We start from the raw sequence: 11705 nt of genomic DNA, 5'->3' as shown, positions 1-11705 counted from the left end.
ATCTCTCAACTTTATCTCTCACCAAGCTTTGATAAATATCCCCCATATATTTAATTAAATTTTTTACATGTTCCCTGGTCCAGGTGTTATACATTAATATGGTAGATATGATATACAGTACAGCAGTGTTTTCCAAACTTGGTACTTAAGGCACCCTAAAAGTCCATATTATATTCTGGAGCACAAGTGACTTTTTTTATTACTTCATTCATTTGGGGAATCTTTATACTGTATGTAGTTTTTGGCATACCATAAATCAGACTAAATTTTGCAAACAATAATTCAGTTTACTCTCTAAGATTGGTACATAAGCATCTGCACTTTTATTATTCAATAGCAAAATCAACATTTTCATTATGTCTCAGGTTTTTTATATCCCTAAAACAACTAAAATAAAACAAATTATTGTAGAATAGAGGGCACCAGATAACCAAACGCTTTAGCTTACATATAAGCTGACAATCTAATGTTTCTGAAGTGTATGAGAAGATATATTTTATTGTTTGTCTTGTTAAGTTTAAATTGTAAAATATGCCTGCATTTTCTTTAAAAAGAAACATATAGAACAATAAATTGTAATTAAAAATAGTTTTAGCAGATGTGGAATTAGTAAATACTTTTTAGATTCACAGTGTGGTTTCTAGGTCATATTCACTTGAAACGTATGGAAAATAAATGGTACGGTTCATCTTTATTCCCATAGTTCCCCAAGGCAAATTAAGCAGCTGTGATGCCCTGATCAGTAACACAGAGAAATATTTTTAAATGGCATTTTTTTGTTTGACCTTCTCGGTTGAATGTAGTAAAAGTTCTTTATTGCTCTAGGTTATTTATATTCAGTTATCTCTGTTGACTATACACTTGACTAAGTGGTCAAACAACTGTTTTAGGAACAGAACCTAGGGTTATTGTTCATACTGTACGTAAGTCATCAATCTTTCCATTTACTTATAAATACAAAGCTTGTATGGTAATGCAATAGACTTGGCAGCTTGGTAAGATTCAAAATGCAATTTTCTCTTCATTTTCAATGTATTTCATTATGTTATTCAATGTTTTCTAACTGGCTTTTCTATGACTTTATCTAGTCATGCTCAAATCAAGTATCACCAAAATCATTACTCATTGAAGCAATCATGAAGAAAATATTACGCTGAAACAGCAGACATTTCATTCTACATCAGTGGTTGCACAATGGAACAAAATCCAACTACTTACAGTAAATTGTATTTAAAGATAAACTTAGAGTAACTTAAAACCATACATAAATATAATTGACATATTAAGAATCTATTAAACAGTGCTGCATGTGTGATATACATAGTACATTTTACAGCTTTTAAAATGTTTTTTTTTTTTGCAAACTTTTACTCTATTGAACGCATTACAAAATTGACTCTTCAAATCATATATAGATCAGCTCTGTTTACATAGGTAGCAATTTTGAAAAAAGAAAAATATAACCGAGTTATACCTAGGACGGAATGTAATGCCACCTGAATTCGGCGGCTGTGTGGGATGCCGGCTGAACTATGACAATTTTTCAAAGGGAAGACACAAAAAATATAAAAAATATCACCTCCACATCCAGTGTTACGTAGTCTTAATGATTTCAAAATAATTATACTTGAAATTCAGTTAGTATGGGTATATTCATGAGGATGCACCTGAGATGAAAATATTAAAATGGGGTATATGTTGATATCCAAGAGGATAGAAGACAAACGCACAAATGAAATAATTAGGACTATAATAATGTCCAATTGTGGAGTGCCTCTTGTCTTGAGGTCTGCTGGTATGGGTAAACCCACTTCGTTTTTGACTCTATAAACAAGTGAGTTGAGTGATAGAGTAATGGTAAAGGTCATAGGTTGTTCCAACACTTCTGCTGTTTGTCTCTGCTGTGGAAATGTGCTTACTGTGCCTGATATTCCCTAGGGGTCTCCCATCTAGGTACTGATCAGGCTTACCACTGCTTAGCTTCCAAGATCAAATGAGATTGGGCATGACCAGTGAAATGTGGCAGTAAGATACCCAATTTGAACAAATGAGAGAGTGTGGTTACTGACATATACCTAGGATGGAGTACTTCTGCTGTCCGATTAATAGCACAAGATCTCTGTTACTTTAGCATTGCAGAGAATAATTTTCTGGCATTTGTATGAGCGAGTACTGAATTCATTATATTTCATAAAGAATAGGGGAGGTGCCCTGCCTTCTGCTGTCCTACTGTCATATAAAGGTTATAGCTGATAGTGGATGAGAGAGGTAGGCTCCCTAAGCCTTTTGAATATGAAACATCAGAATGAAAGAAGATATTGTGTTGTGGAGAGAGCGTTCTGTTCCAGATACAAATATATGATTATTGCTACACAAGAGACATATAAACCTAGGATACGTATGATGATGCTGGATTAAATAATATTCACAGATGCTGGAATAAACAAATATCCACAGATACTAGGCAGGTATGCTGCTGGTATTTAGTTAAATCGGATGCATGTCCTTAGCAAAGTAGGTATCAAGTCATTCTTTGACCAGAAATAATGGTAATGCAGAAATAAAGAATGAATAAGTAACATTTACAAGTGCTGGAATAGATAATATCCACAGATGCTATACAGGTATGTTATTGGTTTTAAGTAAAATAAAAAGCAAGTTACTGGCAGACTGGTTCTTAAATCATTCTTTGACCACAAAAAATAATAACTAGAAAAGGGGTTTCACTTTGCAGGCACAACATTTCAATTATAATGACAATCAGAGTCAATTCTAGAAGCAGATCAAATTATAAACAATCTGGAACCCAAATGGGCAAATACAATACCAGGAGATGAGAGAGCTCCACATGACACAAACGGACGTTTCACCGAAGGTTGGCTTGTTCACTGTGTGCGGACACTCAGAAGTGGCTGCCATATTTAAAGTAAGGAATGGAGGGCATGTACATATAATTGTTAGTCCTGAATGCTCTTACTGCCGAAGTCGCATATAGCTGGAAGCTGCGTTTACCGCGTCACTTCCGATTCCGGGTTGGCGTGTTATGTCAAATGCGTCACCTCATGGATTAAGTTTAGTAGTTGCTGTGGGGGTCATTGGAGCTATATCAGGGAGGCATGAGGAACAGTCTCTACGCCACCTCTGCTACCTACATGCAATTACATGTATGGCCATCATAGACATACCCCTCTTAGTGTAAAAAATAGTCACTATGTTTTTTACAGTTATAGTATGGTTCTAGTAAAACTACTATATAAAATTACTATATCTCTATCATCACGATCTGTATAGGGTTGCACATCTGTTATGACACTTTTACCGGGGTAATGGATCACTGTTATGACACAGTACCCAGGTGGCATGCTAGATAGCATGTACACTATTTATGTGCCACCCTTACACATATATGTCATCATTCTTATTTCATACTTAAGCGCTATTAAAATACTTACTTTCTGTATTACCATGATGTATATCACTTTTTAATTAATAATCTCTTATTTAATACTTTCTTAATCTTATTTTCACATTTGTATATATCTATCCGATAGTTAATAGAAGATTAGACACTATGGGCAATATTTACCTTGATTCGTATTTGAGTCGGTTTGTGTAGTGTTTAAACTCGTTTTGCATCGGGTGCATTTTCATGCAACTTTTTGAATCCATATACGCAAAGTTACGAAGCAGTCGACTTTATGGTTGTCGTGTTTTCCGATGTCGATGGCAGTCGTGTTTTTTTGGCACATTTACGGCCGTCATTGTCGTTTGCATACCTGTTCTTGTTGTATTTGCTGGTTTTTTCCCTAAGTTAAACGCGGCAGGGTTTTTTTTTCCGGCAGCCGCATTTTCACTTTCAGTTTTGATTTTCATCCCTTTTGTCCGTTTTTTATTTAAAAATTGTGACAATGTTTTATATTTTAGTGATCCATGTGCAATGTTTAAAAAACAGTGGTTGTCATGTTAGAGGCTGGAGTACTGGAAAGTGGTTTGGAAACCACTTACATGTGTAATGTCATTATTAGATAATGTTAATTATTTAATTACAATAACACTATTTTTTTGATTATTTTTTGCTTGTATTTGTACCGTGACACCACACTGCAGTGTAATTGTGATAAAAATGGCTACATTTTGTTTTGGATCATATAGTGGTAATGTGTCTTTGGAGTGCCACATCACAGAGCAATTTATATATTGCATCTGTAATATTTATCCTTTCAATACAAAATTAAGATGTGTGTGTTAATTTTTTTTTTCTTTAACTTGTGGCCTATGTCAGTGTCCTGTACATGTTTTCCTGTGTTGATGTTGCCATAGTGCATATGTGTTTTGGTCAATGTTTTTAGGTTGTTTTTTTTCCGGTCCTTATGTTTTTTATAAATAAAAACCAAGCTTTCTGAAAGAATAAATGTTTATAAGCATAATGGGTGTTAGAAAAAAGCAGTACTACTCGTCGGCCAGTAACTCCTATCACATCTGATGATGATGACGCTGCGGAAGCAGGTAAAGTGTCCATTGCAGTATAGGGTATGCTTGTAAAGGAATGGCCATAACAAAATTGCACTTTCATTAAAAGGTCCATCAAAAGAAGTATGGAGCAGCAGAAGTGGCACTTCTGAAAGACATCACCACAAAAAACCTGTGGCCAAAAAGAAAGCAAGGTCGTATGTCCCGGCCCAAACACAGCAGGCTACCCCGCCACGTAGATTATCGTCCGTATGTTCTGTCCCCCCACTCCAAATTTTGGACACACCTCCAAGACGTCATCCACACTCTTGATTGTGATTACTCATCTTGATTGTGAGTATTAAACTGAAATAAATGTGAAAAATTTCAGAACGTCATCAAAATATTTAATAACCGTCAAAACACATCAAAAACTTAAATACTTACCGCAGTAAGTAAAAGCTGATATCGAATCCAAGCTAAATGGCCTTGTCCACATCCAGTAAAGATATGTATGTCCACTTGAGCCATACAGTATGACATTGTGTGTAAGATGCTGCAACAAAAAAGCATGTTGGCCATACGGATGGTAGTACGGATGGTGTAATGGTTAGCAGTACGGATGGTGTAATGGTTAGCATTACTGCCTCACAGCACTGAGGTCATGGGTTCGATTCCCACCATGGCTCTACCTGTGTGGAGTTTGTATATTCTCCCCGTACTTGCGTGGGTTTCCTCCGGGTACTCCGGTTTCCTCCCACAATCCAAAAATATACTGGTAGGTTAATTGGATCACAACAAAATTAACCCTATTGCAAATGTGTGTGTGTGTGTGTGTGGTGTACATGTGGTAGGGAATATAGATTGTAAGCTCCACTGGGGCAGGGACTGATGTAAATGGGCAATTATTCTCTGTAAAGCACTGCGGTACATGTGTGCGCTATATAAATAACTGGTAATAAATAATAAATAAATAAATAAAATGTTGGTTTTATTGCAAAAAGTAAGGTTGTCCAAATTTCACATGTGTGTTTGAGGTAACATTGCAAAATACATATAAAAAGATTACTATGTTTGTTTGAACAAAGCTATAAGGTAACACATTATGTATTCCAATGTGTTTTTATGGTGGAGTATGTGTGAGCTACAATAAAACTAATGTGTTTTCTTTCACAATTAAGTAACCAGACACATTTGCCACAAACAGGCATATGTATGTATTTAAGCTATGAGTGATGATGTTGCTAGGCAGAATAGTTGAAAGCAACAGTGAATGACATGTGTTCCATGTGTAGTGATTTGTTTACATTTCTCAAACATATGGATAGCTAACGGAGATTTGTTTAACATTTCAGCTTCTAGTCCTGGGAACAGCATCCCTCCGCAACAACAGCAACACAGTGACATGGAGGAGCAAACATTTTAGAAATGCAGCCATTAATGCAAGGAATGAGCCCCCCAGCACCTGTGAGTACACCACCACAGCAAAGCACACCACCACCACTACACAGCCCAACAACACCAGGAACACAAGGCCCTGATCAGGTGTTTTGGTCCATTTGGGCTAGACAGCAGGCCACTAATGAAGATTGCCTGCGTAAGCAGACACAAATGTTTGCAAGCCTACCATCTCACCTCAGAAGAATATCAAGAAATCTGAGTAGACAAAATGAACAAACAACCAGAATAGGCAATACCATGGAACTCATACGTACAGACATTACACAGGTCATGGGCAACTTTCAGCGCATAATGGAAGAACAGCACAGTCAACAGCAAAGTTATATGAGCATTTTTCAAAACAATCAAAACATTAATGAAAGTTTATTCCAAATAGTAGACAATCAAAATGCTGCTACACGTGAACTCAATGCCACCCTCACTAACCTGAATGAAACACTCAGATGCATGCACCAACAGCAAACAAGCAGCAGTTCTGGTACGACTACTCCAAATATCACGCCAGCTTCATCACCACCAAGACGATCCAACAGAGCACGACAACATGACAGTGCTAAAGGCAAAGGGCAGGACAAGCAGCCACCAAAAAAAACGTGAAAAAAATACAAGTTAGACATTTATGATTAGGAAACTCAAAATAGTTAGTAAGTGTATTTTTGGCAAAAAATATATAACACTTAGCTCCTTGACACTTTTTTCAACCTCATTAATTATAAGTGGTACAAACACAAACATAAAATTTGTACGCACATTTATTCTTTACCATTTTTTTTGTATTGGAGGAGGGAAATGTTGATGAAGCCACACATACATGTTAGCAGGAAGTAAACTGACCACTTGATTTTTCTCTAATCATTACTCTTTCTAGATTCCAATCATTATCTTTTCCTGCAGACACAATAATTGCCAGCCAGGCAGAATGTCTTTAGCAAGAAGTAAACTGACCACTTGATTTTTTTCTAATCATTACTCTTCTATATTCCAATCATTCTCTTTCCCTGCAGACAATCCAAATTACAATGTTATTGATACATATTTTAGCTTTCAACTCTATACAACATTACAAGAAAAACACAATTGAGTTGCGTAAAAAGCTTGTAATATGTTGGCTTTGTTTTGTTTAAAAAACATTGACAAAATGAATGTCAGTATTGTTGGGACATGTTTGTGTGTGTTAAAAATTAGTAAGAATGTTTTTACACATGATGCTGAAACAAACAAATATGTACTTTTACAACAAAAATCAAAGAATGTGTATAATAATGTATATGTGTGGCAAACTGGATTTACTTACACATCATCTAGTTTACAGCATCAAACATTAGGAAATAAATTATTCCTGATTACAGTAAGTTTGTGTGTCTTAAATATGATGGTACATCACACATAGGGACACATGTATTCCTCAAGGCTAACATATTATATGTTGAGGAGTGTTTTTTGTGAATACAGGGTCTCAAACTCGGCCCTCAGGAACCCACACAGTGCATGTTTTGCAGGTCTCCTCACCACAAGTGACATAATTAGCTCCACCTGTGAACCTTTTAACATAGGTCTGTGAGTAATTCATACACCTGTGCTTCTACACCTGTGAACCTGTGCATTAGGACGTTGCACACAATGACGTTGCACACAATGATAAAGTGAAATACTAAATGGATTATGTGGCCTTGTAAGAAATTAGCACTGCAAGTTTACGATCACTTATCCAGACTTAATGCATGTCACTCATAATCTGTTGTTTTGAGTTGCAAAATACACACAATACACATGCCACATTTGTTTTTCATAAAGCGAGGGTATGTTTGTATGTGTCAAGGAGACAGACACATTCTGAGTAATGGTTTTGGGAAAAAAAGGCAAAATATCTATTTATGATTACACAACAAATGAAATAAGCAAACCAAGCTTACCTTAGAAATAGCGATTGATGATCTCTTGCCTAACCTGCCTCCCTACATCTGTACTCCAAGTATCACCAGATGTCTCTAATTTCTCTGCTTGCTGGCTGCTTTCTTCCTCCTCCTCCTCCTCAATATGTGGCAGATGTTGTTGCAAACACATGTTATGAAGAAAGCAGCAGCAGAACACAATTTGAGTCACCTTGAAGGGACTATACAACAAAACGCCACCAGACTTATCCAGACACCAAAACCTAGATTTCAACACACCAAAACATCTTTCTATCACATTCCGCGTGGACTTATGTGCATGATTGTAATTGTGTTCAGCAGGGGTATCAGGTCGGGACAATGGAGTTAGAAGCAAATAGAAACAGCCATATCCTCCATCACCTAAAAGACAGATATAGTAACGTGATTCATGTTAAGATACAGCAACACATAAGAAACACACTGTGGGGCAGATGTATTCACCTGGAGAAGGCATAAGGAAGTGAAAAACCAGTGATATGTGCAAGGTAATAAAGGCAGCAGACAATCTGTTCCTAAATGTTCATTTACATATTGGAGCTGATAGGCTGGTGCCTTTATCACCTTGCACAGATCACTGGTTTCTCACTACCTTATGCCTTCTACAGGTTAATACATCTGCCCCTGTATTTGGACAAAGTATACGCAGGCCTACACATATCAAATTATATACCCAGCAGCCATCCATCTGGCATTTGTCCGTCCTCAAACTTATCAAAGAGGGATGACTGACTGAGGATGAAGGAGTCATGGCAGCCCCCAGGGTAACCAGCAACAACACTCATTATTTTGAGATTTGCATCACAAACCACCTGCACATTTGTGGAGTGTTCGAAATGGTGGTTTGTATATATGTGCTGCCTGCCCCTAGGTGGTCTCAGCTGAATGTGTGTGCAATCTATGGCTCCAAGCACATTGGGCATGCCAGCCAGCTCATAGAAATCTACCCTGACGGCATGCCACTGAGACTCCTGGGTAGGGAAGCAGATTGAGGCCTCGATGTGGGGCTGCAAAACAGCCAACACCTGTGTGTATATTTTAAAGAACAATAAACATGAGATTTTAGGACAGAACTGGCCACCGAGAAATTAAAACAAACACAAAACAGAAGAGGTAGTTAGGTATACATCACCTGTGTTAAGATTCTGGAAAATGAGGGCTGTGAGATTCCTATGACATCCCCAGACACAGCCTGAAAGCTGCCAGTAGCCATAAAGTGCAACACAGCCAGGAATTTGTGCAGGCCTGAGACAGAGCGAGAGCGTGCTGTCTCAGGGTTTAGGCCCAGTTTGACAAGGTCATACAGACGGAAAATGTTGTTACGATTTAGACGGAACATCTGTATGACCTTATCATCGGACAATGCGTTCAAGTTTAAACGCCCCCTAAAAAAACGAGGCCTGCGCAGCCTCCGCGGAACCTGTACAACCTGCTGACCATGTTCAGTTTCTTGGCCCTGGTTACTTACAGGCTGATGTCTGAGTCTGAGGAATCCCACAGCACACAAAAGATCACTGGCCCACAGTCCTGCTGCCATTTCTGAGTGTAGGTGTATTGAAATGGGCCTAACATCCTTTTATAGGCATCCTAATTCAGGTGGGAGTGATTTTTTTATTTGCAACACATGTAAACACGACTGAAAAAAGCAGGTCTATTTTTTTGCCGCTTTTTTTAACGAATCGCAAAAAAATACGACCGCATTTGAGCACTCAGAGACTAACACCCAAATACGAATGAATAGTGAATTCCCGTATTCTATGTAATAACAGCTGCGTTTGACCGATGGTCTATTCATTCATATTTGTGAACGTTGTCATTCAAACCATTACGAATAGTCTAAACACGCCGGGATTTGTGCTTAGTGAATTCCCGGATTGGGACTTAGAAAAAAAAACACAAATCGGACAAACTCGGATTCTTAGTAAATACTGGCCCATGTATCCACACAGGAACGGAATATTGCTCAGCAACAAATATATACACATAGTGGAATAACGCGATCAGCCTCACATCTTAATCCATGACTGGTAATGATGTGATATCAGCTGTGGCTGCTGCAGCAGACACTATCAGACTTTATTGGACTGGATTAAAATGGGTTGTTGCCCAGCAATGAACCTACACACAAACTTTAATGATGCGATCGGCGTCACAGACAAACCCAGGACCCGAAATTATGTAATATCTGCTGCAGTTGCTCAGCAACCAGCGGATACCATACTATGATACTGGACGCTATCATAGACTAGCCACTACTAAATGTAATCAATGGGGTGACGCATCTGATGTCACCGTCACCTAGCAACTACTAAACTAAATCCATGTGGTGATGCATTTGACGTCACACGCCAACCTGGAATCGGAAGTTACGCGGCAAACGCAGCTTCTGGCTATACGCGACCTTGGCAGTAACAGCATTCAGGACTAACAATGTGTACAGCCCACACACTGTGCACAGTTCAGCCCACATACTCTCATCTCCTGGTATTGTATATGCCCATTTGGGTTCCAGATTATTTATAATTTGCTCTGCTTCTAGAATTGACTCTGGCGGTCATTATAATTGAAATGTGCCTGCAAAGCGAAACCACTTTTCAAGTTATTATTATTTGTGGTCAAAGAATGATTGAAGAACCAGTCTGCCAGTAACTTGCTTTTTATTTTACTTAAAACCAATAACATATCTGTGGATATTATCTATTCCAGCACTTGTAAATGTTACTTATCCATTTTCTATTTCTGCATTACCATTATTTCTGGTCAAAGAATGATTTGATACCTACTTTGCTAAGGACCTGCATCCTATTTAACTAAATACCAGCAGCATACCTGCCTAGTATCTGTGGATATTTGTTTATTCCAGCATCTGTGAATATTATTTATTCCAGCATCATCATGCGTATCCTAGATTTACATGTCTCTTGTGTAGCAATAATCATATATTCTTATCTGGAACAGAACGCTCTTTCCACAACACAATATCTTCTTTCATTCTGTTGTTTCATATTCAAAAGGCTTAGGCTTTCTGACACACCTGATAACCAATAATTCTGAAACAAGCAGAAATTTGCCCTGAAGAATCTAAGCACACTAAAGTAAATCCATCCTAACAATAACTGATGGGAAAATCTCTTATTCATCCTAGATGTCCATGACTTAATGCATCTAATATGTATTTTTGACGACAGTAAAGAAATCCCATTTTGGTTAAGATGGTCACATTCCATAATAATGCTCTTTGCTTTCCACAAACTGCATTTTACACAAATATCTTCAATAGAAATATGTTCAATGGAGAACAGCCTCATATCAATTGCATATTTGGCAGATCTGCCCTGCTTGCTGTAAAAGCTTTCAATCGGCTATTGAGCTATTCCCATAAAAAATGTAATGCAGTTTGTTAATATTTGTCTTGGACATGCAGCCACACTCTGCTGTACTCATGCCCTAGTGTACTTTGTAACACATGAGGCCAAAGGCTGAGTGTGTTCAACCGAGCAAGGCATGAGTAGAGTGTGACCGCACACTCAACAGTAGTATACAGTATCTATTATATAAAATGGCTCATGTTGTGACAAAATAGGGTGAGACAGATAAATAGTAGGTTGAAAAGGTAGTTCAGAATAGGCTGTTTAATTTGAATTATTTATAATGAATACATGTTTAACAATATAACAGTGTAAGTGAATGTTTCTCATGATGGGACCCTTAACCTAATATTTAGTTGCACAATCTGTAGCAATCACTGCTAATTTATCAAGCTATTTCTTAGCTCTGGAAGAAATTTCTGTACATGTCAAGAGGAAGATTGTCCCACTCTTCCTTAGAAAACTGCTCAAACTTTCCCAGATTTAATGCTTGCCT

The 11705-nt window shown here is 37.7% G+C and overlaps 1 pseudogene; it reads right to left on the bottom strand.

Moving 5' to 3' along the window:
• Positions 1-1912: 1912 nt before the first annotated feature.
• LOC134931568 (5S ribosomal RNA) lies at positions 1913-2031 on the bottom strand (annotated as a pseudogene).
• Between the last annotated feature and the right edge of the window lie 9674 nt (positions 2032-11705).

Source organism: Pseudophryne corroboree, chromosome 5 (assembly GCF_028390025.1).
Source record: "Pseudophryne corroboree isolate aPseCor3 chromosome 5, aPseCor3.hap2, whole genome shotgun sequence".
Classification (NCBI taxonomy): domain Eukaryota; kingdom Metazoa; phylum Chordata; class Amphibia; order Anura; family Myobatrachidae; genus Pseudophryne; species Pseudophryne corroboree.
Note: the sequence above shows the minus strand (reverse complement) of the source record. Positions and strands in the feature narration are given on the sequence as shown.